The sequence below is a fragment of the Apus apus genome, chromosome 5 (assembly GCF_020740795.1).
Source record: "Apus apus isolate bApuApu2 chromosome 5, bApuApu2.pri.cur, whole genome shotgun sequence".
Lineage (NCBI taxonomy): Eukaryota > Metazoa > Chordata > Aves > Apodiformes > Apodidae > Apus > Apus apus.
Window position 1 is genome coordinate 2101040 of NC_067286.1, and position 24202 is coordinate 2125241.

Genomic DNA, 24202 nt, shown 5'->3' on the forward strand with positions numbered 1-24202 from the left:
GTCCAAATAGTTCTTCACGATGAAAGAGCCTGTTCCAGCTACTGCCTGCCCACTTATCCCCAGTAAATTTGTGCCTGAGCTCTTCATCTCTTCAGCTGATTTGGTCATGCATAGTCATTAGAAAAAGTGGGCTTTTTTTTTTCTAATGTTATTCATCATTTATTCATGGTCACAACACAGTTTCCAAGTGAACGTCAGGATTCTTAATCAAGCCTCATGCACTTCAACTGGCACATCAGAATCTTTCTGCACATCACATACAGAAGAAAGGCAAAGGAGTAAATCTCAAAGTGACTTGAAGGGGAAGGATGACTGGTTATTTTAAGGACTCCACAATGCTGCTATAGGACAGGCTGGACTCAGGATGCAGTTCAGTCCCAGGATGGAATGCTAATGTGAGCCTCCCAGGCAGATTATTTTAATGCTTCATGATTCTTGCTGATAGAAAGTTGTCCTTGCATGCAATCTGCATCTCTGTAACTCTAGTGCTGCTGCTGCTGCTTCTCATCCTAAACATCCTGGACACAAATACTAGATTTTTCTCTGTGAAGCTGTCTTTCTAAGACACTAGAGTAGTACAGTTGTATTCCTTCACAGGTTCTTTCCTAGGTCAAGCAACCCCAGTTCTTTCAACCTTTCCATAGAGGTGAAGTGTGTTAGCCCTCTGACTATTCTTAATATTTATCTCAATGCTATCTCCAGTTGCTGTGTGCACCTTCAAATGTGGTGCTTAAAACTGGATTCATTAATTCAACTGAGTCCTTGCTAATGATGATGTTGATATGACATTTGCTTTTTCTGCCACAAAATCACACTGTACACTGAGGTTCAGCTTGTAGTTCATTAGTACCCCCAGATCTTTTCCTGCAGAAGCACTGGCTTACACATTATCCCTCAGCCCGAGTCTATGAAGTTGCTTGTTGCTGCCTAAGTGGACTTGTCCACATTTTTATCTCTTTTTTTGACCATTTCACCTTTTAATTCCAAAGTATTTGACCTTTTTCTTTTTTTTTTTTTTTTTTTTGTCACAGTTTTCACCATCTAGGTAATAATGAAAGCATTAACTAGCATGGACACATGACCAGATTCCAGTGATAATTTGCTTTCTTCAAGTTGACTTTCACCCACTCTACAGTAGTATGTTTTGGTCATGTTTTCTTAGGTTGCTTAAGGCTTGTGTGAGAAAGTATTTGAAGCCTTATTCAAGCCAGAATATGTCATCTGCTTCTTCTCTAGGTGATATTCTTTGTGGAAGGAAATTAAATAGTTTGACACAGTTTGGTTTTGGCAAAGTTATGTTTGCTCTCTCATCTCCTTTATTTCCCAGTCACTTATGGTGTTTCATGAAAAAAGGTAGAGCATCTCTAACTTAGCCTAGGCAGACCTAGCATGCAGCTCAATCTGCAGGTGGGTAGATCAACTTGTTGCTTTAATTTTGTTTCCCAGCTGAAAAAACCTCGTTACAAGCCTTCAAATGGCAACGTTTCTCCCAAAGTGCAAGCAGAAAATAGTCTGACATGTAAATCCCAGTGCACTGAGATCAGAAGATGCTCCTTTGCAGTCTGGCTTTTGTGTACTGACTTGCTTATCTCAGGTTTTATATATCATTTATAGTTTATCACCTAATGTCTGTTTTCCAGTACAGAATAGTCAGAACAGGACACACTTAGAACCTCTTATACAAAGTATTATTATGTGGAAAATAGAAGTGTGCTTAGAAAGCATAACTAAAGTAACTGAAGTTGCTTAAAACAGTATTTGAAACCTCTGGACTTAACAGAGGACAGGTACAGGTTGTACATTACAATTCCCACTGTACAATCTTTGAATCTAACCATGAAGTAAAAGAAAATCACAAGGTGTTTTGTGGTTCTTTTTCTATCATTTGCACAAACATCCTGTCTTTCAAAGTTTCTGAGGAATTGCAGTCCTCATGCAAGTCAGGCATATTTTAAGGTTCACAATATATTGACTATACTTAAACACTTTCTGTCTATCTATGGATCTATCTACTGTTGTAGTGTCTACCTGTCTGTCTGTTTAGAAGATAAAGTAATAATATAGGTGACATTTCCTCATAGTGGATAGAATTGCATCTCACCATGAGTACTTTACCATGAAAAGCATTTATCCCTGTGAGTATAAAATATCTCCAGTCTAAGGGAGAGTGAAGATGGGTTGATAATTCCCACACTACAGTCAGTGGTTGAGGGTCAGCTGGCCTGTTTTGAGCAAGACTAATCACAGACCTTATGCTAAAGGTCTGTCTGTCTGGAGAAAAATTAATGGCTGCTTTAAACAAGTGTTTCCAAATACCCTGGTGTCACAGGTACCCTTCAAAGGCACACTGGCTTTAGGAGGCCCCACTGGCACTGTAGCCCCTTTTCTTCCTGACTGCTCAACACTCTAGGAGGCAGACATAAATATATTCCTCAAGGCCACATACAGCCCTGGGAAGCTGAACAATTTTTCCACTGAAGAACTGCAAGTGCTTCTGCTCAAAAAAGCCCCAACTAAACAAACCTCCCCAAAAAAGACAAGCCATAAAATTCCTGTAAAAACAGGAAAGAGATCACCTGCCTAAATTCAGATTTATTCCTACTTTTTGCTTGTGTTTCAATAGTTTTGTGGGATTTTTTTTCAATCCGCTGAGCCTCAACTATATTGTAGGAGGCCCTTGCTCAGCCCTGTCCCCTGCTGATCATGGCTGGACCTCCTGGCCAGCCCTTCACCTTGTCCCCTCACCTTGTCTGATGGTCTCTTCATGGAAGCCATCACTGTCACCATTCCAACCCCACATGAGTGGCTTGTCCCTCTGGTCAATGGGGTCACTGTCCTTGTGATTGGCTCTGGGCTCTCCTTCCTTTGTGGAACAGTCTCTGAGAGCCTTGATGTGACTATAGCCAGTCACTTGTGGCATGATGTCTTTTGCAGTCAGGAAATTAAACTCAAGGACTCTTCAAGTCCAAACTCTTCAAATCTGCTGGGCACTTCTAGCCTTCAGCACCCCAGCAATGAATGGGTTATAAATGTCTTTGAAGAGCACTAGAGCTAGTCACCAGGCAGCTATCCAGGTCATAAACACACAGGGTAAGACCCTGTTAGTGCAGTTTAGGAATTAAGAAATTTGGGAACAGCTTTCCCTAAGGAGGTTGTAGCACTCCTGATTAATCTGAGGGCCAACACAAGGTTTAAGGTTTTAAAACAAACATTTTTTACTCACTGACATTAGTAACTAACATAATTCAATAATGACATGTTACACTCTGAGAATTGCAATGACAGAGCCATTGTCTGATTAGAAAGTAAAATTAATTACACCATGTTTTAATGATTTAATAACTGAGAAATTATCACCAAGAAGAAGGCTGGGAAATGTCATGAAACATTATCAGGGAGTGCAATTTGCTGATTAAGAGAAAGTTTTCCTTGCAAACATGAAGGTTGGAAGCAGGTTTACAATAGATCCTCACAGGATCTGGGATGGACCTGGAGAGCTGAAGCAAGAGCTGAGACCTACGGTTGGCAGCAGTGACTAGGATGGGTGCTGGAGAGGGAGAAAGCCCCATCCAGCAGCATGTGGGAGGAAGCTGGAACTGGAAGATGAGGTTGGAGAAAGAGGAGCAGTGAATTCCAGTTACTTTGGGACTACAGATTGCTGCCAGAAGTCAGCAAAGGCTGATCTCATTTGGAACAATCCTGGGTGTACTTGGTGCTGTGGCAGGAGCTAGTTTGGTCCAGAACTCCAGAGCCTGCACAAGTGCCTTTATTTGGCAGATGATGGCTCACTCTGTTAGAGGTGTGTAGCTTCACCTGCAATGAAGGAATACTGCATCAAAACCTAAATCTGCCAAATAAATGATTTGGAATAAGTATTGGGGACATAATACTTACAAAGGACCTTATGTGACCCAGGGTTTTTGTGCAGAGTTGTTACTGGAGCAACTTTCCACGTTGCTTCAGACTACTTAAAAAGCAGTGATGTTTCAACTGATGGTGATGATGATTTGAGGTAGTAAGTGTGACGAGGAAGGCAGACAAACCAGAAGACACAGTCTTTGGATAAACAGAGAGAAGACCAAAAAAATGAAAACATTCAAATAATGTGTGTCTGTGAGCCAGTGTGTTTGTTTTTACAAGACAGGTTGCAATTAGCATTTGAAAAAATATGTAAATAATGCTTCATGCAAATATTCCTGTGGACACAGGCTTGTGATCTATTAATTATTCAAAACCAATGCAAGCATTTTGTCATCACTGTCTGTGGCATGTTCTTTGCTTTCATCTGTCCTTTGGCCTTGGAGCTGCCAGATTTCCATAACTGGGTCACCTAGTTCTTTCTCAGCTTTACTTTCTTCTGTGAAATGAAGAATTAGCATTTTCTGTGACATGTATTCAGGGCTTCTGTGAGGAGCTTGAAGGGCTACTCTAGAAAGTGAGGAATCCTGAAATATCTGGGGGAAATATGCAAGAAGGAATGAATTCATATTTGTGGTTAACATGGATTTTCAGTGACCACTGATCTTGGCAAACACAATCTAGGATGAAAATTGTTAGTTGGCCAAAAAATAAGAATAGAAATGTGACTTGATGCACAGGAAGGAAATTATTAGATTCACTCTTTGTACTTTGCATTGTGAAAAACACTACTCTAGTGCCCAAATAATACATTAGAATAAAATATTTTATTAATTATAACAATGACTTTAACCATAATTTAAAAATATTTTTTAACTGGGAGATAAATGAGTCATTGGGATTTATTAATTAAAACTGGGTTGAGAAGGTAGTAGGTGACATTAAAAGTGTTTCCTCTTTTAACCACTAGAGAGCGTTCGAGAGCTGCTTTAAAAATCCATTTTTTAATAATTCTTTGGACTCCAGAGCAGGATCGCTCTGAGATGCGTGGGACAGGCACTGAGGTTTGAAGGAGGAACAGGGAGACGTCTCAGATAAAAGCTCCTTTCTGGATTCTGCTGGCCTTCACATGCCGGTGAAGAAGAGTATGATGAAAGAATTGAGACAATCCTTAGCTTCTTGGTGTTCTGTCACCATTATTATCCTCAGAGGGTGACATGCCATCAAGAATAGACATCCCTAGTGGCAAACAGCACATCAGGGACAATCGTTAGGAAAAAATAATCTTGGAAGTGGTTGTCCTGACAGGTGTATTTTTTTTTGTTTAGTTTTATGAAGAAGAGATAAGGATTGTATTTTCTGAGGTTGAGTAAGCAATGCTGGTTTTATCAACTCAGTACTGATAGTTTAAACTTTGTCCTGGTTTGTCACATTTGTCACTGCATTAGAGTTTTGGCTGAAAGTGACTTGAGATCACTGCTGATACCTCAACAGAGAATAAACAATGAAGCCTTTCAGTGACATCACTGCTGCCAGGTGCTGCCCATTGTCCTTCCTCTTCAAAGTGCAGTTTCCAAAGCCAGTTTTATTAAAGAAGCCAAATATGTCTCATTGGCACAGGCAGCACAGAACCTGCCTCCTACCTGCACATTCAGTAGGGATCTCTGCCTCCCTGTAGGAATGCCCTGTGTGGTTTCCAGGTGGTTGTGCTCTCTGTCAGAAAACCACCCTTCTTCCCTCACCTTTCCTGGCCCCAAATATCAGTTTCCAGATTTTTCCAGTCCTCACTGCCCACTCAGTCCAGCAACCTTAGGGGAACACAAATATGTGTTAGTATTTGGCATCCCATGCCAATATTTAAGCCTAATGATTAGCCTAATTTTTGGATTTCTAGAAAATCAGTGTTGGTTGTAGATACTGAGCTTGTTTGGAGACCAAACTGAGCAATGGCTGCTTGTCTGCAGAAAAAGTGTGTGGTGATCTGCATTTTCTATGCATTGCTTCTCCTGCTACTTTAAAAAACACCATTTTACAAGGTCTTCTGGCTAGAAAGGAAGGGGGGTTTTTCTGTCCTCTGCATCAGTGGCAGAGTTCTTGGCAGTATAACCAGAGGTGGAAGCAGCAGCACCTGTTGTAATCAGACTCAGCCCAGTATGGAACATTTCAGTATCTTTAGCCTTCCACGTAGGGTTGGGTTCATATTGCAAGAGAGGAATTGGGCTTTGTACTGTTATAATCAGAGGGATTCAGGGTGAAAAGTGAATGCAACAGTCATTGCTATGATTAAAATGACAAGATTTTTGTTTAAGTCCGATCTTCAGGGCTTGTTAATAATGATGTTGAGGAATCCAAAGCTAATTTTCTTTTCAGTAGGTCTCTTTCTGTTGCAGTGCACTCCTATCTTTCATCCACTAGAAGGCAGAAGTGAGGTTTTGTGAGCATGTTTACCAAGGAATTGCACATCAGGAAGGTTTATAGCAAAGCGACTGCCAGTTTTTCTGTGGTTTCATCACCTTCGTTCTGCCAAGCCCTTCTCATTTTCAAGGGTCCCAAAGCCTTCACAAATTTGACCTACCACAAGCATTGTATCCAGAAATGGTGCTGCCTGCAAACAGCAGCTCAGTGGTGGGCTGGGGCACTTCTTAGCCTCACAGGACGTGCATGGAGAAACATATTATCTAGCTGAAACTTCAGGGGGAATTTTAAAAGGCAGATTGTAATTAATTGAGTTGGAATTTGGCCAAGGCAGAGACTTGAATATGTCTTCTTTCCTGGCTTTTTTTTTTCTTTTTTTTTTTTAGGCTCAGGAGTTGTATAACACCCTTGTCTACAGCTTCTGCCTTTGTCAAATCCATTTCAGTCCCATTCCCATCAGAAGGATCTGGCCATGGGGCTGGGGATCAGTTTAGCCCCTATCCATGTGCATGAGTGAATGTCTTTGGCATTCTCTCATCTGAGTCCTTTCTCCAGGATCCTCCTCATTGGGACATTTTTTCCACCGTAGCCAGTCCCAAACATTGATTTGACATCCTTGCCTGCTCCTAATTTCTCTGTCATTCTTATGCTGTGGAATGCCTGCTGCCTTTGGAGGAGCTCCTACATCAGCAGTGGTTAGATCCCTCTTATTTCCTGCTGCCACTTCAGGCCTGTAGACTGTTAGTGCTGTCTTTCAGTACTTCTCTGCTTTCACATTTTCAGCTCCTGGCTAAGCACATCATTTTACTTTTTCCTCCTTTTCCTTAGCACCAAGGCATATATAAAACATGCCTATTCTTTCCAACACAGACACAATTTCTCTTATAGATAGATTTTAAAACCCAGGATGACTGCAGCAGTTTTGTCAATTAGCAAAGACAATCAACTCTACCTCATTTATCTGACAATTATGCAGTGTCATTTGCATAATGTGAAATTTAGAGCTTCCCTTGTCACGTGCTTCATCTCATTTGCCATCCTAATGTCCATTTCAAGTACATGATGAAAGTGAATTCGTGCATTCACAGCCCTTTGTTTCATAACAGACTTGGTTTGAACCAGTTGCTTAATTTTCTGCCAATTCCTATAGCACTGCAGGAGTTCCCAGCATTTATACTACCAATGTGCTTCTCTGAATGCTGTATCCTTTTTTGCTGTGTTCTGTAATGGCTCCTTCCAAATAAAATGCCTTCATAGCATCAAGGAAAAGAACAAGCACTTTTAAACCCTATTCTTCCTTTTTTCCCGTCAACTGTAAAAATCTGCATATCTGATTAATGCAACTTCATCCTGATCTGAAGCCACACTCTTTTTCTTTCTCTGCACCCTCTAAAACCAGCTTTGATCTGTTGACTCTTACTTTCATCAGAATTTTGCACAGTACTGGCAATAAACTTTCACCTCCATAATTATTTTGATCAGCAGGATCTCCTTTTGCCAGGATTGGGACAACTATTGCCTTCAGCTAATCACCTGGTAGTCTCTCTTACTCCCACAACTGTTTGATTTTTTGCACAACCTTTCTCATTTTTAACTCGTTCACTGCTCTAGTTGTTCTTATCATCCTGGTTGAATACAGCTTCAGCACTGCCTTACAAGTTACCAGTTAACAAGTCTGCACAGTGTCATGAAATCATTCCTAGGAAGATGTTCTCCATGCCAACACTGTGTTTCATCCCTCATGCTTCATATACCAGTTTCTACCAACACACTGTAAAAAATCAGTGCCATTAACAGGTGTTTCTTGGGAGTCTCCAGATCTGTAACACCTGAGCTATAACAAGACCATGTATGAGAAAATATGGCTTAATTCTTGATGTGATGTCTATAACAAGCACTTTTTTTGAAAAAAATGGATCATACTCTGCTAGCCTTTCCAATTTCATAGCCCCATTCCCTGAAGTCTAGCAATAATGATAGTCTGGGTGGGAAGACTACTTAACAAATGAGGGGGCAACTATGAAATGAAAAAAAACAACCCACCAGGACACTTTCTTTCAGTGTCTGTCTGTTTGTAGTCAAACAGTTAAAAAAAATAGATATTTTTTTGCCTGGTGTGTATGGGAACGCAGTCATTGTTTGTACAAGTATTGTCAGATCCAGTCAGAAATCTTTGTGTGTACCAGATTTTAAACATCAGGATGACAAGTTACTTAGATTAATTGTTCATTGAGTAGAATTTTAAGTATTTGGCCATTAAAAAAATGTATTTTATTTCAATATCATGAAATGCCTCCTTACTTTTGTACTATGGAGAGGGCAGACTGGACTGCGACCTTGACTTCACTGTGACTTCTGTGCATTATTATTCACGTCCCCATTATGGGCAAAAAAAAAAAAAAGCACTAAGAATTTATGATTTGAGTTTTAAAGTCCTTCTCTGTATTGTTCCTATAAACATGGTTGATTGTAAAAACAGATGCACTCAATTACTTCTGTGACAGTAAACTACAAAACTACGTGGTTTCTTTTCGTTGTGTTCCAGCTACATTTTTTTTACCTTCATCATATATAGCATCTCGTAGCCTTAACTTTTCTCTCAGTTCTCTCTACAAGCTCCTTTCATTTCTATTTTCTCCTCCTTTCTCCTTCTCTTCCCCCACCCATAACATTTCCACTTCCAGAACTCCAAGAACCCCTTTCCTTCTGTGAACCCCTAATTTATTACATCCATGTCTGCCTTCAGACTGAGCCCCTGCAGCTCCCACTGCAACAGGGGGGAAGATGATCAAGCAACTTGCAGGGCAAACGTTTGGGTTTCTCAGAGCTTCATGTATTTTGTACACTTCCCTTTTTAGCTGCGAGTGTGAACTATAGATGTGACACATGCTGTGACATTTGACAGAAGGGTGTGCAGGGGTGTTCCTTCCCAAAAAATAAGAGTGAGGGACCCTCAAAGGTGACCTGCTTAACATGAAGGTTTCACCGTGCAGGGCCACGGGCGGCTGATTCTTCTTTCAGGATGTGCTTGGAGAAAAAGGAGAGCTGAGAAAAAAAAAAACAACAAACCAAAACAACAACCCAAGTTTCTGGTTTTTAATTCTTTTTACAGGCCATTTCTCAGTTGGTTCCGTTGCTATCGCTTTGAAGACCATTTTACACACCCTTGAGAAAGGAGTGTTTGCCTCTCTGGGGAGGCCGATAAGGATGCGTGAGAGGTGGTGGTCTCACCCCACCCACTGACCACACAGCCTTTCCCTTTCCTCCTTCTTGGCTGCTCTTTTTGAGATGCCAGGACATCTGGGAGGAGGGAGAGCTGTCTCCTCATTATCATTGTGCTGCAGAGAAAGCACTCAGCAACATCTGCCTGAGCTTCATGAGCTGGGTTTGTACCTTGTGTTTCCAGCTCTGTTGTGAAGTAACTTTATCAGCTCCTTCAGCTGCTCTTCAGCAACTCATGAGGTGTCCATGCAGGGGACAGTTTTGCTGCATATTTGGGAAGCCTGGACCTGCAGAATTTTGGGAAAGGATGGCCTCAGGTGGGAGTGGCAGGTTTGGACCAGCCGTATTTGCATATTTCTAGTGATTGCTGTCACTGCATTTTTAGGAGACCAGGTTGCCTTCCAGCAGCTCCCTTCATCAGTCAGGGATGTGCCAAAAATATATTTTAATCCTCCCACCATCCCTCTTCAAAAGCTTTTACCCTCTAAAGAAGGACCTCAAGGGAATACCATACTTAGAGCTGATTTCTTCTCAGCTTCCCACAGCTGGGATCTGGTGGGAACAACAACCAAACATCTTGTGGGAACTCAGCCCCACAGATACCCACAGCAAGTCTGGGGAGAGACTTTGGATGCCCGATAGGCAGGCAGGCCATCCCATGTTCCCAGCAACTTGGCTCTTAGGCCCTTTGTGCTAAACCAGAACATCACCATAAGCCCCTTCTCTTCCCATAGCATTTTTTTTCTGCTGCTAGCAGGGTGGCTCACAGGTTTGTAACCCTCTTTTCTGAATATTTCTCACTCCATGTAGTTGTCACTGCACTTCCATTAAGTAGGAGATTTTATTTCAATTATATGTATTCGACCTTTCTCAGACATTCCACCCTGGAACCATACTGGTTTTGATGCGAGAAAAGTGATGTTCTGCTTCTTGGTATCAATACCATGTATGCTCCTGACTTGCAACCACTTAGGCACGTAATTAACCAAGAGGTTTTATGCAGCCCTGTTGAGTTCTGCCAGAATATTTGCATGTTATGAAAAGCTTTGGAGGACTAGGCTTTCATCTGCGAATGTTTTCTGCCAGCAACCATTTTCTTGTAGTCTCAAAGGGAGCTTTCCTAGATTAACACTGGCTGCCTAACCTAAGCACAGACCATTTTCCTCTGAGTGTCATTCCTGCTGCTTTACATGACCATTTGAAGGGGATCCATGTTACTAGATGCGTGTACACCTATCAGCCTGCACTAGAAAGCCTTTTATTTGATTCTGAGTTGTATCACTGAGTAATCTTTCAGGTATTGCTCCTGTTAAGCAGATGTTTAATAGCCAGGGACGAGTAAGGTTTTGAAGAAAAGGTGTTTTCAAAGTAATCTGGGGGAACCTGACAAGATTCTCTTACTGCTGGCTGCTGTGTGTTCTTGCTCTTTTGATAGATCTGGGTGTGTCAGGCAAAGTCTCTATGGACTTGGTTTAACAAAGGCATGATGGACCTGTCCCTTTGTATTCTTTGCTGTTAAAGCTAGAAAAATGTTAGCTTTCTACTCTGTTGTTATCTTGCCAAACATCATTTTACTCCCAGGAAACACTGGCTTTGTATCTTGGTAGGTGCAATAGTTACCCACCTGTAGCTTCTGTACCTTTTATCCCAGCATACCAACTTTTTTTCCCCTATTGTATTGTCAAAGACTTTGATTTATTGTGCCTCTGCTCTTCCTCTGTTAACCTTATTATCTTGAAAGAAGATTTTCCTGATCAATTGCCATCAGAAACAAAGGTTTCATTTGCAAATCTTCCTTGGGTGATGATAGACATTAAGCATATTTGGATTCCTATTGCTCAGGATTTATTCTGAATGATAGCGTAACTATGGGACACAAAGCTGGCACACTTGGAGGGGAAAAAGCTCTCCTATCCCAATTTGGCTGGTGAAACTAAGAAGAGAGAAATGGTGAGAGATGCAGAAATAAGAATGTTATTTCTGATATTCTAATGAAGAAGGAGAATCTATTCAAAGAGCTCCCTAAAAATTTCACTCTTTGTTTAAAATGTGCCTGCTTGTTAGAAACAGCCTCCTGGGCTTGCTGGTACTGCTGCTGTTAATTACTGACTCCTCACAGAAAGCTGTTGGAAGGAGGTGAAGGGTTTTGATTCTTTGGATATGTGGCAGCAGTAGCAAACAGGAAGCCTTCATGAATCCTGCCACTGAATCAAGCCCTGGAGATGCTAAATGCAACACTACAAACCAGGTGGAGTGAGGGCTTGTTCCTGTCAAATGTGCAGGATGGAGGGAGATGCCAGACGGTCATCTTTCAGGTACCTCAGAGGAAAGGAGAAGTCACAACCTGCTGCCTTTTTATTCCAGATCTGGAGGGCTTATTTTGTGGTGGGGTCTGTGCTACTTGCCACCACTCCAGTGCTGGTATGAAGTAGCTCACAGGAGCTTTACCATGGCTGTGCCAACTTTGAGACAGGGACAGTATGTGGGATATCTGAGTCTGGTTAGGCTGAAAATCAAACCCCCTTTCACGTTCCCAAAAGCCTGAGCTAATTCCAAGAGATGCTGGCTACAATCCAGGCCAGAGAGAGCTGACATGGGAGAGCTGATGGATCTATGACTTTAGATATACCTACTTTTTGGAATAGCTTTCAGTGACATGACTGGAGTGTGGTCAAGGAATACAACATATCTGGGACTTTCTGTGGTGTTGTGTTTCCACAGTCTCATATAAACATTAAAATAAATTCTGGAAAGCCCTGCTAATGTTAGTGATGCTCTTGTTTCTTGGTTGTTTCATGGAGTGCCATTCGTATTTATAGCAGTGAATTCAGGAGAAAAATCTAGTCTTGTATCTTCAGAAACTGCAAGATGTGATGCATGTTTCAGGTTCACACCAAAATATGAAATCCCAGCCACCTTCTACCCCTCCAAGATTGCAACATAAGGCATGGATAATTGTTTGTGAAGAACTATAAAGTATTTGTGTGAAAACAACTAAGACAAAAGTTGACATTTGCTAACCATCTAATGGACATTTCTTACTTGGTGAAATGTTAAGAAAGAATTCATTGAAGGTACTTTCTTGTCAATAAGTCTCTTGTTTTTTAACTCCAGCACAGAAAGTGAGACCAATCTGTCTCAAAGATTTAAAATTAAGAGACTTAGTGCATATTTTAACATTTTACTAGTTGAACTGCTAATTTTAAAAGTATTTCATAATTAACATTCTTCCCACCAAATCACTCATTCCATTCACTGCAATGTCCTTCTTTGTACTTTTACCTCAGCTGGGATCCCAGTTTGGTAGATGTTGTACAAACAGGAGCATGAAATGGATCCTACACCAAAAATTTCCAAGGACAAGCCATACAAAAGGTGGTGGAAAGGAAGCAATATCATTTGATTATGCAAATGGAAAATTTCCAAAGGCAGAGAAGGCAGTCTTCCTGAGATCACCCTGGGAACCTCTGGCACAGCCAAGAACTGAATTAACATCTCTTGAGTCCTTCAAAGACGATCCTTCCTCACCCCATCAGTTTATTTTCTAATCCAAAGCCAGTGGAAAGAACCCTTTGATTTCAGTGGTGGTCAAACAGAATCCCAAATTCCCCCAAAAAATCCATTGGTGTTTTCCCAAGCAATGTGAAGATAAGACCTTATCCAAAGCAGAGAGGAATTTTACTCTCTACTTTTGTCAAGTTGTGCCCAGAAGTTCAGTTAAAGGATAGGAGATCAGCAGGAGCTCTGTACCCTTGCTGACAGTCAGTGTACTAAGAAAATGATTTATTTTTGAGGCTTCTTGTTATCAGCCATGTCTCCAGTGGGTTACACTGGTACCACCATTATCTCTTTTTGAACTTTGCTGTTTGAATTCAGACTTTTTTTTTTTTTTTTTTCTCAGCTCACATCTTACTTGGATATAGAGTACTTAAAGGAGTGTCTTTTTGGGTTCTTTTTTTTTTGCAAATTCCATGATGCTGTTCTTGAAGATCCAAAATACAGACTTGAGCATCAAATATGCAGCCCCACTGTTCCCACAGTTATCCCTTATTGTATAGAGATACTTTATATATATCATTATATTATTATATTATATTATTATATGGTGGAAATTTTGGAGGCATTTTGGAGTTGCAACAAGACATCACAGCTGTCACAGCAGCATTAACATCATTCAACTTTATTGTGTATAAAAAGACCCAGCCATATGGTTAGACTCTGCAGTGCAGATCTGCTGACTTGAGTGAAGTTACATCAGCCATAAATGCAAGCCATTAGTTTAATCTCTTGCAATGAGGAGATCCACTGCACTGATTTTGCATTTTTATCAAGAACATTGAGCCAAAAACCAGAAACTGGCTGAGGCAGAAGCTGAAGTTTCTAGCCCTTCTTTCCAAGAAAAGCAAAGACCCGTGTTCTCTTCCTCTCTTCTACTCCTTGTGCATTTGCATCACCTAATTCCTACATTTAGCAAAAGAAACAACCCAACCTCTAGAACCAGACCCAAACTCAAAGTTTAGCTCTGTGGGTTTGTTCTGAAGCCCTCAACCCAAGCTCTGTCCTGGCAGCCAGGCTGCTGCACACCCTGCAGAGGCTTCCAAGCAGATGTCTACAAAGCAAACTGAAATGCCCATGCTGAGTCTGTTTGGTTAGCACCTAATCTATTCTCAGGAGTAAAACCCACACTGGTGAAGTCATCCTGGGTAACAGGGCATCCCAAATGATTTTTCTGGCAAACACTGGATTAATTTTTTTTTTTTTGCATCTACAAAGACAAAACATAAAGCTTTCAAGTTTCACTGGTCAGGTTTTTCATGTCATTTAAGATTTCTTTGTGTATTTGAAAATGTCCATGTCAAAATTAGCTTAGGATTTTTGTCCAGTGTGTTTCATACACCAGTTGCTCTGATCCAGCTATCCACTATTATTAATATTATTACTATTATTAATATTTAGCATTTACTCAGCCTCATTTGCTGCATTCACCTGTTGCATCCTTTCCAAAGCTTTCCAAATCGGAGCCTGTCCACAGAAGGGGTGGTTAAGCTCCATGCTGCTACCATGGAGCCTCTCTTCCTACTTCAGGCCTCAGATGCTACCACAATTCCAAATGCAGCTGCAAGAGCCTTGATCACAGCACCAGGAATTTCAATTCCATCCCTAGTATCATTTTACAGGCAGACTCATAGGAAAGTCAACCTGAAATTCCCCCCTGCTCAGTCAGGGAGGTGACTGGGGGACAGTGCTAAAAGGGCAATGGGGAGGGAAGAGCAACTTACAAGTGACATTTTCTTGTCACATTATGAGCTTCTCTCCTATCAAATCAAAGAAGAACAAATGGACCATTTGTTGCTGAAATGCTGCCCATCTGTGGCTGTGTCTAATCAGAGTTAATTATGGTGAGCTGATGCTCTGTAATACTCCTGGTCCCTGAGCTCTGAAGGACCCACTGCTTTATTCTGTAGCTTCCACTGCCAACTTCTGGAGCTGCCTACTATCAAGCACCAAAAGGTAGAGATTGTACAGGATCCCTGGCAAGCATCACAAAGGGTCCCAGCTTAATACTAAAGCAATGACTAATCAGGGTATCCCAGGAGGAAGCTTTGCAGTAGCAATTGCAAGGGTAATGAGGACAATTTTCATAGCTCTGACCTTTTAAGCCAAGCAAAATGCAAGCAATCTTGTTTATTCTTTCCTGGAGCAGCAGGTAGCACAGATCCCAAAGCAAAGGCCTTTTCCTGGGAGGAGGATTGCACCAAGGCTGGTTGCATGATGAGCAGCCCCGTTTGTTGTTTTATCATAGCAGGGCTAATAGCTAAATTCTATTAATTGCTGAATGCTGTTTTGTTTGGCAAATACAGGAAGCAGTTTACATGGCTACGCCGTGCTCTGGTTCACAGTGCCTCTGAAATAGTATTATTGTAACGGGATAATACTGATTAAGGACAGTTCCCTGAGGAAGGAGGGCCTTTTGATGACTGAGTCATTTCCTTTCCCTGCTCGACTTCAGTAAGATAGCACTTCTCTCACCACAGACACACACCCTTTGTAGCCAGAGAGCTCTCCAGCAAGGAGGTCAAAAACACATGCCTCAGGCTGAGGTGGAAATGCCTGAGTATGTGAGTCCTAAAGAAAGCACTGAATCACCAGAAATGTGCCAGAAGTCCAAGCAGATACTATTTTTTCCCTCAGATATACTGTTTGCCAGCCCCCTTCCAAAAATTCAGCCTAATACTCTGTTTGTATACACCACTAATCTTTGCTTTTTGTTCCCATACAGGTTTAGTAAATTCATCTGAAAATGACAGTGAGCTTACCAGCCAAGCAAAGGCAACAGCACCTCTGCAAACCACTGAAGTACAGTCTTCTGCTTCTGAACATGGTCACCTGCCATCAGTGAAGAACTGGCCAAGGCCACTAGGTCAGTAAACAGAGATTGGAAATCAGTAATAGCAAACACTGTTCACTCCTAAACTAGAGCAAATTCAGATTAGAGACCTGGAGGGAAAAGATTCCATGTTCTCTTGTAAACGATGGGTACCAACAAAATGCCAGCTCCCCAGCCACACAACCAGCAAGGGATCCTGACCATACAGGAACGTGGTAGATAAGAACAACCCTCAGCCTCTCCCATCTCTTTGATTTTTGTCATGTTTTGCCATGGGAGATACTTGAATGAGCTCAAGTGTAACCACAGCTTAGCAAGAAAATATTCCTGTTATCACTTCTGAGCTAAAACTAGGTTCTTCTGAATGTTTTCCCTTTTGAGGTACAGTAATTGCTCTCCGATTAGACAGGAAACTGTACCAGCACTATTGCTCCAAAGGAGCCACTGTTATCAAAAAACAACACATCAGGGCCTGTCCTCACAGGAAGGGAATCATAAGTAATCAGCAGGGCTATAATGCAATTGGCTGCTGGTCCCTGTGCACGGATGGGATAGAGTGCAGAAAAAAGAGGTTTAGGACTTTTGTTTGTGGGCAGAGTATTTTAAAAGAGCCCTGGTTCCTCTTTGCCTCCCTCCTTGGTTTCTCCAAACATTGCTGTGTTTCCTCAACAGAACATAAAGAAACCTCAGTGTGTGCAATAGTGCAGAGCGAGGCCCTTCCACCCAGAGGCTTATTTTGCAAACTGGTGCCATCTCTTCCCTAATGCTCTACCAGTTTCCACTGGGAAAGCCACCCTTGTCAGGAAACATTTGTCAAGGGGAAGAACTGCCTTTGGGTAGCAAGATGATGAAGATCCTTGGGTGACACAGCCCCTACACTTCAATCCCTTTCAGGGATGTCTCCCTTGAAAGTTTTTTACAAGAGATAGGTATGTCACAAGGTGTGTGAATACAGCACAGAAGCAGTGGTGGGTGGAAAACTGGCTCTCTTCTAACACCAGTTGACATAAGCTAGCTTAATTTCATCTACTCTCCATCCTGAGATATATCAATATAAACTGGAAGAGGGTAGATTCAGGTTAGATGTTAGGAAGAAATTCTTCACCATGAGAGTGATGAGACCCTGGCCCAGGTTGCCCAGAGAAGCTGTGGCTGCCCCATCCCTGGCAGTGTTGAAGGGCAAGTTGGATGGGGCTGGGAGCAGCCTGGGCTGGTGGGAGGTGTCCCTGCCCATGCAGGGGGGTTGGGAATAGATGATCTTTAAGTTCCCTTCCAACCCAAACTATTCTATGATAATGATTCTATGATAATATCATCTATTAGACTGACCACACCCTACACATCCATCCATAAACACACCCACCCACCCTTAGGAACACACTAGGAGAACTGTGCAGAGTACTTACATTGGGATTACGTAGTGAGAGCCAGCCTGCTCTCAGCATGCTCTACAAAATGAAACAGAAACACTGAATTTGGTTAATGATACAGAATCTGACTGGAAAACTCCCCTGATCTTTTAAGCTGATTCTCCAGCTGCAGTGGTTCACTCTGCTTTTGCTGGCTGTGTGTTTGGGAATTTGGATGTGCAGAGATGAGATCTGCTGTTGAACTGTCCAGTTTTCTCACTGTGCTTTCAGATCAGATCTCTTTTAAAAAAACCCCACCACGATATGTATTAGTCCAGCAGTGGGAATCAGAGAGATCAGGAATCCAGAAAAACTGCTGCCTCTGTTGACATTGGGTTTGATGGCCATTGTGGAATGTGTTCCCATCCTGACACAGATGAAGAGGGACAGGTGTTCAGCATTCATTACAATCTCAGAGTGACACTGAGGTCAGTCACAAAGGGAGGTCTTCCTAACACCACGCCAAAGCCTCAACCCCTCACTGGCTGGAATAGATAGATTTTTACAGCAGGGTTAAAAGAAAGTCAGTCCTCAGGGCTGGTTGTGTGAGAATATGTCAGGATTTTAATTGAAGCAGACAAAGCAATGAAGAGAACCTATCACAACAAAATGCCACGCAAATACAATGTTTGAAAAAAGACAGCAGGTAACAACTTCAGACTCACTGAGGGGCCTCAACATCTGCTGCAACTGACACCTGAGATTTCCAAAGAAGAGGTTCATAGATGCTTTTACATTTTTTCTCTACCATCATTAGCATTATTTTAGTGAGCTTTAAATTGTTCGTTGTCCTGCTACAGTAGTTTTCCAGGACTGGAACACTGCATGAGACCTGCAAAATGCTTCTTGCAGGAGTCCCCAGATTCTCAGCAGTGCATGCAGGACTCTGTTGGTGTCCATCACAGGTAAGGTGGTCCCCAAGCACCACTTTGTTCTGGAGAGATGGCCAGGGAGCATAGGATGGGGTCAAGGGAAAGCAGGTCAGAAAGGGTTTCCCGTCTTGCTGGAACACAGGTGAGGACTTCTAGATCTTACCCCAGCCAGTTGGGTCTGGGAACATGAGGTGGTGGTGACGGAGAAGCTGTGGAATTTGTGAAATTTGTGACAACAAATGCAGGAGAGTCTCCTGGAGGAGAATTTTAATAGCTGTTTCTACTCAGCTGAGGCTATCTGCAGCACAGCCCTCCTGACAATCCCTGATGGATCAGAAATGGAAGTAATAAAACAGAAAACAAACAGACAAAAAAAAATATCTGTCAATGGGCCATTTTAGACTGTTCCAAAATTTTGCTGTTTGATGGGTTTAACTATGGGTAAGAAAAAGGAAAATATGTGAGCCTGGAGCTGTCAGAGAAGAGGCTGGAAAATCAGATAGTGTCAGGGAGAAAGCTCACAACGTTTTGTGCTTATCATCTGTCCACAGAAATAGAAAGATTTGCCCTTCTATCTCTACTTTTCCTGTCTGTTTTTTTCCACCTATTATACATGGAACTGCTTATGGCTTAATTAAGCCCTGTACTAGCATGGTGACAGTATGCAAAGGGATGTGATCACATCCCCCTGTCCTGCATCCCCCACACAACCTCTTCACCTCCCTCTCAGGAGCCTGGATTGCTAAAAGCTCACACATCTAAAGCCTAGAGAGGCAAAGGAAGAACATCCTCTTTGCCAGGGAGTCACGATTTCCCCATCTGGTCTGACCTAGGGGTCATTGTCCTTCAAACCTCAGCAGAAGGCTTTTACCTCAAGGGGTATTGGGAGTACTGAGTTGCTTTTACATCTCAGCTGCTCTTCCCTGAGATGACTTTTGTCAGTTTGGTTGTTTGTTTTAGTGGTGATGTTTTTAAATTGAAGCCTGTGTGCCCATAAGGCACATAAAACAAGAGGCTTTTAAAAGCCAGAGGATAAATAAAACACAACCTTGAATAAACAACAGGCTTTTGTCCTAATTTCCTTCCGCTCCCTAACAGATGCTGATAAACTATCTGAATTTCTCAGTGTATTAATGCCACAATGACAGCAACATGAAACCCACAACCTCACAATAGCAATGATTTGACCAAATCATTAGCTTTTAGACAAGCAATTGTTTCATTAAAAGTGGTCTGTAGGCTATTGTGGGCTTACCAGGCTGCTCCTTTCTCTACCCCATCATAGACTATTTCAGGGAAATACATTTAGCAAAGAAAACTGTTAGACCCACTTGGGGCTAATGCACTTCATGGAAAAAAATGCCTTGTTTGATCAGGTAAGAACATGCACATCATGTCTCATTACTGACTTTGTACTCACCATCTGTTACTAAGTAGTTCTGCTTAGTCTTTGGATCAAAACTTTTCTTGGTGTGTAAGATTGTGGCTAACAGAAGTTGTTTGTTGTTTTGGTTTTTTTCTATGCAGAGCAGCAACAAAGTAAAGACATTTTCAGGACCCAGGAGCACGTTTCTGAGTGAAGGAAGAGAACTGGAGGAACATGCCAAGGAGACTTCTTTGGGAAGGAGATTCACATGAGGTTATGGCCACGTTGGTGCATCTGTCAGCCAGGACTTCAGGTCTGGTTGTTCCAGATGAGATGACTGGTTCCAGTTTTGCTGACAGAGGTGGGAACAGAGCTGAGCTGAGACCCTCACCCAGCAGCAGAGGTCTTAACAACCATATGAACCATAGGTCAGTTCTAATGATGACATTAAGCTCCTCCTTTTCTGAGAGCCTCCTGATGACTGTCCCATCTCATCACACACTTGAGCAATCATCCCTGTTGCTGTGTGACTGCCAGCAATGCCTGTTCCTCACTCATCATCCCACATTGGTGTATCTGCAAAACTATCCTCTCAGCTCCATTTGTGCCTGTTGTCCTCTACAGTTACTTCCACCACGATGACCTTTCCTTTATTGTGTCTGGTCACTCAATCCTCACACTGGCCCAGCCTGGAAGACTATGGTTAATTCCTCTCTTCAGCCAAGTTTGTGTATTTATATATATTTTATGATAAGTATGGTGAAGCACAGGCTCAGGTTGCCCAGAGAGGTGGTAGATGCCTCATCTCTGGAACCATTCACGGTCAGGTTGGACAGGGCTCTGGGCAACCTGGTCTAGTTGAAGATGTCCCTGCTCACTGCAGGGGGATTGAACTAGATGACCTCTAAAGGTTCCTTCCAACCCAAGCCAAGGTGCAACTACTAATCTATGAATGCTAATAAATAAGCAGCCAGTGCTATAGAAATTCCCAGGCCTGTACTTAAGTGCAGGGACTGCTCCTACACGAGCTTCTCCCAGAGCTTCACTGGCACTGTATGTAACCAGAACTTCAGTTCAGTGGGAATTGGAGCCTGAGCCCAGGATTTCTGCTTCCAGCAGCTGTGATCTGTCAGTCCACTCGCCCCATTTGTGCTCTAGACTGTACCAAGGGCAAGTCAAAACAGCCTGAACACCCACCCAAACCTTTGTTTTGGGAACATTCCCAGGGTAAGTCACACCCAAATCATTTTTCTTTCTGGAAGTCTTGAAACAAAACAAGCTTTGCTTGCTAACATAAACACACACACACTGAACAGGACAGAAATAGGCAGCAAGAAAAACACATTTACAGAAAACACAACGTAGGGCAAGTCCAGACACAGGCAGCATTCATTTTGCATGTGTTTGCTCTTCATGTTTATTGCTTTGGTAGAAAAATTGTTTCTCTTCTGTATTGATCCATTCACTTTTGTCAGTGTAAGGAGGTGTCTAACTTTTACCAGAGGGGTAAACATTTCCACAACCAGATTGAACTTTGCTTCAGAAACAAGCACGACATTAAACCAGGCCAATTCATAAAAATAGATTAAAATATTGCAAATATGACAGCACATCCAGTAATGAAAACATATAATTCAGAGGCAAATGGAAAGCACAATAATTTGTTATGAGAGGAGCAGATGGGCATCATCCTAAATAGCAGCAATATTTGTCCACCCATTTTTTTTTTCCTAAAGGACTGTTTTCTGATAGCAGGAAAAGAAGCCAGACCTTACATCATCAGAAGCTCAATCTCTGAGCATCCATGGGAGAATCAATCAGGGTATGGACTCAAGTATCAAAAGAAAGACAGAGCAAATTTCTTAAACTGTGAGTTTGCAGAATTGAAAGGAGAGGACCTCATTGCCTGCAAGGTAAGGCTGAAAAAAGAAAATTTGTAAACTAAAATTCTTATACATTTCTTTCATGAAGACAAATTAAAGTTCTTGTATCACAGAAACATAGAATGATAGAATGGTTTGGGTTGGAAGGGACCTTACATATCATCTAGTTCCAACCCCCCTGCATGGGCAGGGACACCTCCCACCAGCCCAGGCTGCTCCAAGCCCCATCCAACCTGCCCTTCAACACTGCCAGGGATGGGGCAGCCACAGCTTCCCTGGGCAACCTGTTCCAGTGTCACCCTCACAGTAAAGAATTCCTGTGTGCTCAGGATCTACCCAGAATCAAAAGAAATGGGAGTTGAGCCCTTCCAGTCACAGGCCTTCTCTTTTTCATCCCTTCAAGAGTCTTGGATGTTGCAGCATGTCCTTGGTTCATCCATGGGAGCTGGTGGCACACAGCACAGCACAGGATCAGGTCTGGGAGCAGCAAGCCTGGCTGTATTATGATGAATTCTCTCTGTTATAATGATTTAGAGAAAAATATTGTTCATGGGCTACATAAACAATTTTAACTGGCTCCAGCACCCAAAATGTGCTTTTGTGTTTGGCTGCCAAGGTTGCTTTCTCTCTTGCTAATCATGTTTCACTTTAGCTTTCAGCAAAAACAGGAAATAATGCATCCATTACTCGAATGACAACTTTTCAGCAAGCCAACATTTCAACATCCATTGTGTAATTTCCGACCTAGAGCCAGCTAGGAGCTAAGTGCCTTTAGAGCCACATATCCCCTCTTACCAGGGCCTTATCAGGCCCTGTGCTCCTAAATAACAGGGCACAATGTTTATGAGTCTGAAACATGGGCCAGAGATGTTTGCTGCTGCTACTCCCTGCTCCAAGAACCTCCTTCTGTAACACAAGGTTTCATAAATGCTGCAGAACATCTTCTAAAGAAGTTTCTGCTTTCTCCTGTGGGCTGGTGGGCAGCCACCTCCTGCCTCACTCTCAGGCTGACCTGTTTTCATGCCATTTCTTTTCCTCCCTCCCATATGCTTTAACAAGTTTCTTCTTCCAAAAAAAGACAGCTGGTAGCTCAAGGTCTTCAGTATGCATCTGCTGCTGGTAAAGAAGATAAAAGATGGAGGGAAGCTGGGAGCCCTCACCCATGTGTCAGGCAGCTGTTGGCATTATTGAGCCATTGCTCCAACTCACTGGTTCATTTTCCTCACAATTGTATTCACACCAGCTCTTTGTGTCCTCAAGGGAAGTTCAATATAAATATATTTGCAACTTTAAATGATCATCATCCAGACCAATGGCCATGAAACTTGGTCCAAACAAAGTGTCTTCGAAACTGGGGTGACAGATGTAAACTCTCTGACATAAACATTGTGGATTTACCAAGGATGTCTGCAAATCAAACTGATGAGATTCTGGAAATGGATTAAAATATAGTCTCTCCTCCCTTACATGAAAATATGGTGGCCCCAGCACCAGCAGAAGGGGGTTGGACTGAGGAGCACGTGTATATTCCTTTTATATCTCTGTTTCTTTAGCACTGATACTGAGTCTAAGCTCTGATGTGGAGGGTTTTTTAACAAGTCCTTTGAGTTAGATTTTTTCCCCCCCCTGAGATGCCCTGCCTTTTGTGGTTTCCAAACCACCAGAGTAGAGGCTGTATAGCATTTCCCAGCTCATGTGTGGAGAAAAAAACCTCTTATTCCTCTTGTTCAGCCAACTGAGCTGTAATTGGCAAAGCAAGCAATGAGTATATCCCACATCATGGGGGTGAACGAGGATGCCCTTTAAATTACCTATAAAACCCTTTGATTCAAACTGCTGATGTTGCCATAGGCAATTTGCTAAGCTTATTGATCATCTTCTGTTTAAATTAAAGTTTGATGTCCTGGAACAGGCTATTCAGCACCAAGAGCTAATGGGATGGGATGAGATACAGGGAGCAAGGGGGAATGCACACGGGGGAGATGGATTGTGGTCAAAAAGGGTAGAAAAAAAGAGGGTTAGATGCTGAATAAGTTCCATGGGCCAGTTAGCAATAAATATTGAGGTGATAGAAAGAGTCCAGTGTGGCTATTGAAGGCAATGGTTTGTTGCTGTGTAATTAAAGGAAAACAGGCAGCTTGTTAGAAGACTATAATTTCAGAGAAAGGAGGTGAAAAAGAAGAGTTTTAAGCTTTATTATAAATGTGAGCACACAAAGTTAGTGATTTCTGCCTGTAATTCAATTTCCCCCAAGTTTTTGGTAGGCTGGGTTAGATGTGAGCCAGTACAGGCAAGAGGTGGTAGGCTGCAGATACATGTTGGCCAAGGCAACTTGGAAGAGGTTGTCCCTCATAACATCCCTCTGGTTGCTTGTCTGTCAATCAGTCATATAAACTTATTCAAACTGAAGCAAAACAAAAGCTTTAGAAGGAAGAAAAACGAGGCTTTCAGAAGGAATGAAACGTACCTCACTGGAACTGTATCCAGTGGGACTGAGGCTAAGAGGAACACGAGGAGGGAAGAAACTCCGGGAGTAAAGAGATAAAAATTTGTGACAACAGTGCTATGTCTTACTTCCCTTCACCTAAAAGGGGGCTTGCCAAGAAAGCATAGTGGAAATAAGAATTAAAAGCTCTTGGCTACCACATCATGTTAAGCTGCACAGTTCATAACCCACCCCTGCTCTTATGGCTCCTGAAACAAAGCACTTGGTTGCTCCATACCTCACTTTACTCTTTGTATCCCTCCTGTACAAATACAGAACACAGGGAGGTTTAACCCATGAACCC

At 42.2% G+C, this 24202-nt stretch overlaps 1 long non-coding RNA gene across 4 annotated transcripts in view; it reads left to right on the top strand.

The window, feature by feature from the left end:
• The window catches only part of LOC127385538 (uncharacterized), a 39492-nt gene that overhangs the window by 4935 nt on the left and 10355 nt on the right, over nucleotides 1–24202 (top strand). For all 4 annotated transcript variants that reach the window (XR_007889692.1, XR_007889694.1, XR_007889695.1 and 1 more), the window contains exons 3-5: nucleotides 15776–15916; nucleotides 19692–19958; nucleotides 21286–21443. This is a non-coding gene — a long non-coding RNA (uncharacterized LOC127385538). The remainder of the gene's footprint in view (nucleotides 1–15775; nucleotides 15917–19691; nucleotides 19959–21285; nucleotides 21444–24202) is intronic.